Here is a 6706-nt window from a genome sequence, read left to right as displayed (position 1 = left end):
TTAAATTTGTGACCATACGCTTTTTCTTTGAAATTTCTCACTTATTAAAAAAAATTAACCACTCAATATAAAAATGCAATTTAAACATTCTGAAAAGTACATAAGAAACACATCCACTTATTATTGTTTTAATATTTCTATTATTAAGTTATAAAATGAATAAATACTGTCATTAATAGACTATAGAATCATTAGAACTATATGACATGCAAATTTCTAAATCAGGAGAAGGGAGAAAAACATATTGTGAAGTTTACCTATGTTTTAATAGTAATACCAGAATAAATCACCAACAGAAAACATATAATATTAGGATACTGCAGAAGGCCTGCAGGATGTTTTAATTTGGTTTAATAATGAACACCATTTATATTTATTTTTACTTTTTATTTTTGTTAATCCTCACCTGAGGATATTTTTCCCATTGATTTTTTAGAGATAGTGGAAGGAAGGGAGGAGAGAGAGAGAGAGAGAGGAGAAAGAGAGAAACATTGATGTGAGAGAGACACATCAATTGGTTGCCTTCTGCACAGGCCTCGAACAGGGATAGGGATTGAACTGCAACCCAAGTACTTGCACTTAACTGGGAATTGAACCTGTGACCCTTCAGTGTGTAGATGCTCTAACCACTAAGAAACAGAGATTTGAGTAAGGTAATTATAATGCATTTCAGCAGGTAGGGTAACATCAAATGGTCTAACTTTGGGAAGAATTAAGAAAACACCTTTCTTCTAAGATAGCAAAGAAGGGCTCTTGAAAATATACAGCTTGGGATAAAGGGAAAGAAAATTGTGAAGGAAAGTTGTGAGTTGCATGTGATGGTCTTTATTTCAACATTCTGCACACATATAAGAGAAATAATTACCTATACTGATCCAACTCCTGAAGTTCGCTTTGACAAATAAATGGATACATTTCTATTCAAAATAAAAGCATCGTGGAAATGAAAGGAGAAGCCATATAATCATAAACTTAAAATGTAACTTTAATGCCATCTAATGCATATAAATATGAATATTATTTTCCCCTTCAATTGAAATCAAATGGAGAAAGTCCCCCTAAATGCAATCCTTTTCTAGTAAGTATATATTTATCTATTTTCTTTTTAAAATTAAAATGAACAGAGAACGTACTAATAAATAGTATTTAAGATATCTGAATAAAAAGATGCATATTTACCTTTTAACTCTTAAAACTCAAATCCAGCAGGTGGCAGTAAGTTTTTATCCACAATCACAGTTCATGAAGACTTTAACATTTGTAAAAATCCTAAAACTATAGCCTTTTAAAGGTGGCTGGCTGTAATTCCAGCCCCAGCCATTTTTAAAGGCGCGCGCGCGCGCGCACACACACACACACACACACACACACACACTTCTGGCAAGTACTCCTGCCTGTGTACACAGGTCAGTACTATTTCCTTATGATTCTTCATTTATATATTCTGATTTAAGTAGGGAATAAGTAGTTGTTAGAATGCAGAGGCATTATTTAATTCCAAAATTGTGTTTCCCATTTTATGAATTTTTTATTTGATGGGATACAAACAAAAGATTTTTAAAGAATATATTTGTATTGATTTCAGAGAGGAAGGGAGAGGGAGAGGGAGAGGTAGAAATATCAATGATGAGAGAGAATCATTGATCTCTGCCCCTTGCACACCCCCTACTGGGGATTGAACCTGAAACCCAGGAAATGTGCCCTGACCAGTAATCGAACAGTGACCTCCTGGTTCATATGTTGATGCTCAACCACTGACCCACCCCAGCGGGACAAGATTTTTTTTAGTTGCCAATATTCAACTGTTTTTGACCTACAAAAATGGATATTTCATATGTTCCAACCCAGTATTTTTTTTCTCTCTTCCTTGCTGCCAACTGTGCTCTTTTGAAGCTCCCTTCCTTACTTTATAGTGCCTTGTCTGTCAAAGTGTGGTCCTGGAATCAGAAGCATCCCCCGGGAGCTTGTTAGAAATGCAGAATCTCTGGCCCTATCCCACATTCACTGAGTTGGAAATGTTGTTTTAATGAGATCCTTAGGTGATTAAGCAGCATTGAGTAGAAAATTCCTTAAAGACATCTTGAATATATTCTTTAATCTTTTCCTCCACACTCTTGGTTATTAAAAGTGTGTCTCATTTGCCTTAGGTGATGTGGCTAAGTAGTTAGAGTGTTGGCCTGCAGACTGAAGGGTCCCTGGTTCGATTCCAGTAAAGGGCACATACCTGGGTTGCAGGCTTGATTCCTGTCCCTGGCCAGGATGCATGTGGGAGGCAATCAATAGATGTGTCTCTCGCACATCCATGTTTCTCTCTCTCTCTCTCTGTCTCCCTCTGTCCCTTCCACTCTCTCTAAAAATCAATGGAAAAATATCCTCGGGTGAGGATTAACAAAAAATAAAAGTATGTTTGGTTTAAAATCCAATCTCAGTTCCAAGGCAAGTGTTCTCTGACTGAACTGTGACTCAGGAACTTTGAAGACAGAAGGTGGGGTTTGTTTTTAATCAATTATTTCCCTCTCTTTTCAAGGCCCTTTCTCTCTGGTGTGGTGTGGGGTGGGGACTGGAAGGGAAATTGGAAGAAAGGGATACATTTTTCTTTGCTGGATAAGTACTATCCATGTTGCATCTAAATGGTCACGCATTAATGGGCACAAGAGTTCTAGAAACTGAGGCAGGCTGTGCCCTGCACAGTTCTTTGACATGGTAGATCAGCCTAGCCTGCAGCTCTCTCTCTTTCAGTCTCTCTCAGTTCCCCCTTTCAGAAGTATATCCAGCCTCTTGCTGCTAGAATTTCTTTCCCCTTGGGTGTCAAACCTGGATGTCGCTTTCTACACAGCATCAGTGGACCCAGGAGAAACATACACATTCTTGCCATGCCAAATTACAGGAGTGTACATTCTTTACTCAACCTATACCTAAAGGTGTGGGTTTATTTCTGGGCCCTCTATTCTGTTCCATTGATCTATATGTCTGTTTTTATGCCAGTACCATGCTGTTTTGATTATTATGGCCTTGCAATATAGTTCGATATCAGGTAGTGTGATTCCTCCAACTTTGTTCTTTTTCAAGATCGCTGTTGCTATTTGAGATCTTTTGAATTTTTGGAATACTTGTTCTAGTTCTGTGTCATATGTCATTGGTTTCTTGATAGAAATTGCATTGAATCTGTAAATTGCTTTGGGTAGTATGGACGTTTTAATGATGTTAATTCTTCCTATCCATGAGTACAGTATATGCTTCCACTTTTTGTATCTTCTTCAATTGCTTTCTTCAGTGTCATATAATTTTCCAATTACAGGTCTTGTACATCTTTGGTTAAATTTTTTCTTAGTTATTTTTTCTTTTTTAAAGCAATTGTTAATGGAATTGGTTGTTGTTGTTTTATCAAAATAAACATATTTTTATGAAAATTGAAGCTTTTGTTTTTTTTGTGGCCCACAGAAACTTAAACCTTGTTCATTTGGCCCATGTTAGCCTTTGAGTTTGACATGCTTGGCTTAGAGTTTTTATCATAAATGGGTGTTGGATTTTATCAAATGCTTTTTCTGCATATATTGATATGATCATGTGGTTTTTATCCTTCATTTTGTTTATGTGATGTATCATGTTTATTGTTTTGTGGATATTGTACCAACCTTGCATCCCTGGAATAAATCCCACTTGATCGTGGTGTATTATCTTTTTAATGTATGGTTGCTTTGCTAATATTTTTTGAGGATTTTAGCATCTATATTTCTTAGGGATACTGGCCTATAATTTTCTTTCTTTGTTGTGTCTGTATCTGGTTTTGGAATTAGGATGTTGGTCTAGTAAAATGAGCTTGGGAGTCTTCCCTCCTCTTGAAATTTTTGGAACAGTTTGAAAATGTTTGGTAAAAATAACCTGTAAAGCCATCTGGTCCAGGGCTTTTATTTGTTGGGAGTTTTTTTTATTACTGCCTCAATTTCACTAGTTGTAATCTGTCTGTTCAGATTCTCTGATTCTGCCTGATGTAGTTTTGGAAGATTGTATGTTTCTAGGAATTTATCCATTTTGTCCACATTGTCCAACTTGTTAGCATATAGTTGTTAATAACATTTTCTTACAATATTTTGTATTTCTTTGGTGTCAGTTGTTACTTCTCTCTTTCATTTCTGATTTTATTTATTTGGGTTCTTTTACATTTTTCTTGATGAGTCTGTTTAAAGGTTTGTCAGTCTTACCTTTTCAGAGAACCAGCTCTTGGTGTCATTGATCTTTTTTATTGTTTTTTAGGCTCTACTTTGTTTATTTCTGCTCTGATCTTTATGATTTCCTTCATTCTACTCACTCTGGTCTTTGTTAGCTATTCTTTTTCTAGTTCCTTTAAGTCTAAAGTTGGACTGTTTATTTGAGCTTTTTCTTGTTTCTTGAGATAAGCTTGTAATGCTATGAATTTCCCTCTTAGGATTGCTTTCCCTTGTCCCACAGATTTGGGTTTGTTGTGTTCTCATTTTCATTGGGTTCAGGGTATTTTTGATGTTTTCCTTGATGTCATTTTTTTCCAATACAAAATAAATCTATTACCAGATTGTAGATACAAAATAATTAGCCATTTACATGCAATAAGCATTAATATTTCAAGAAAAAAGATTTTAAATATAATATCAAAACTGTACTAACATAGTATAATATCACAAAAGTTGTAGGAAATATTAAAAATCTGCAAATAATAGGATTACTTCTATTCTAAAGTATTTTTTTCTCTGACTCTATTTTTGTTCATCAGTTTATGTTGCTCATTATGTTCCACAAATGAGTGAGATCATGTGATATTTATCTTTTTCTGACTGGCTTATTTCTCTTAGCATAATGCTCTCCAGGTCCGTCCATGCTGTTGCAAATGGTAAAAGTTCCTTCTTTTTTACAGCAGCTTAGTATTCCATTGTGTAGATGTACCACTGTTTTTTAATCCACTCATCTGCTGATGGGCACTTACGCTGTTTTCAAATCTCAGCTATTGCAAATTGTGCTGCTGTGAACATAGGGGTACATATATCCTTTCTGGTTGGTGTTTCTGATTTCTTGGGATATATTCCTACAAGTGGGATTACTAGGCCAAATGGAAGTTCCATTTTTAATTTTTTAAGGAAACTCCATGTTTTCCACAGTGGCTTTACCAGTCTGCATTCCCACCAGCAGTGCATGAGGGTTCCTTTTTCTCCACATCCTCGCCAGCACTGTTGTTTGTTGATTTGCTGATGATAGCCATTCTGACAGATGTGAGATGGTACTTCATTGTCGTTTTGATTGACTAATCATCTCTCAGATGATTAGTGACTTTGAGCATATGTCTCTTGGCCTTCTGTATGTCTGCTTTCAAAAGTGTCCATTTAGGTCCTTTGCCCATTTTTTGATTGGATTATCTTCTTTTTTTTTGAAGTTGTATGAGTTCCTTGTAAATTTTGGAGATTAAACGCTTACCAGAGATAACATTGGCAAATATGTTCTCCCATGCAGTGGGCTTTCTTGTTGTTTGGTTGATGGTTTCCCAAAGTGTTCTTTATTTGTGTTATGTCATTCTTTATCTCAGACTGTTCTTTTTTTCATAGTTACTATATCTTTTTTCATGCTGTTGAGCATCTTTACCATCGTTACTCTGAACTCCGTTTCATATAAATTTCTTATCTCTGTTTCATTTATCTCTTCTTCTGGAGAATTATTTAGTTCTTTCATTTGGGGGTTGTTTCTTTGTCTCCTCATTTTGGCTATCTCCTTGATGTCATTGTTAATCCATCATTGCTTAGTATCATGTTACTTAGCCTCCATGTCTTTGTGTGTTTTTCCATTTTCTTCTTGTGATTGGTTTAAAGTTTCATCGCATTTTGGTTAGAGAAGATGCTTGATATATCAATCTTACATGTATTGAGACTTGTTTTATGTCCTAACATGTAATCTATCCTAGAAAACATTCCATGGCACTTGAAAAGAATGTATATTCTGCTGCTTTGGGTAAAATGCTCTGGACATATCAATTAAATCAAGGCCACTATCTCCTTGTTGATTTTCTGTCTAAAATATCTAACCATTGATGTCAATGGAGTGTTAAAATCCCCTACTATAACTGTATTACTGTCAATCTTTCCCTTTATGTCAAGATTTAGGTGCTCCTATGCTGAATGCATAAATGTTTACAAGGGTATATATATCCTCTTGTTGGATTGCTCCCTTTATCATTATGTAGTTTCCTTCCACCTAATCTGTCACCATTTTGCATCCTATAAATCCCGATCAGCTGTCCCACTTGCCTCTCATCACACAATATGCTCTATTGCCTCTATCAAGACATCAACTGGGGGAATCAGTTGGGTAGGGAGTTTGAAATGCTTAAATAATAACAAGGCATACAATAAGGAATGAACCGAATATTTTAATTACATAAATTGTATTTAAGGATTTATGCAGGGGGACAAATTTAGGATCTATGGAACTATGAGGCAGGATTTTTATTTTAGGGAAAAGTGGGATCTGGAAGTTGGAAAAGTTATTACAAATATGACAGTTTTATTCTTGGAGAGAATATGGGGAGAAAGGATATGGTTGTGAACTGAATCATGGGAAATGTTCAAGTAGTAGCAGAGGACTGGCAGAAAAAAAAGAGGATTATCAACAGGTCTTGGTAAATGATTAAATACAGAAAGTGAGAGAGGAAGGAATAAAAGATGAACATGATTTGATCCTGGTGACT

This window comes from Myotis myotis, unplaced genomic scaffold, assembly GCF_014108235.1.
Source record: "Myotis myotis isolate mMyoMyo1 unplaced genomic scaffold, mMyoMyo1.p scaffold_m19_p_1, whole genome shotgun sequence".
NCBI lineage: Eukaryota > Metazoa > Chordata > Mammalia > Chiroptera > Vespertilionidae > Myotis > Myotis myotis.
The sequence above is the reverse complement of the archived record's forward strand: the minus strand, read 5'-3'. Positions refer to the sequence as shown.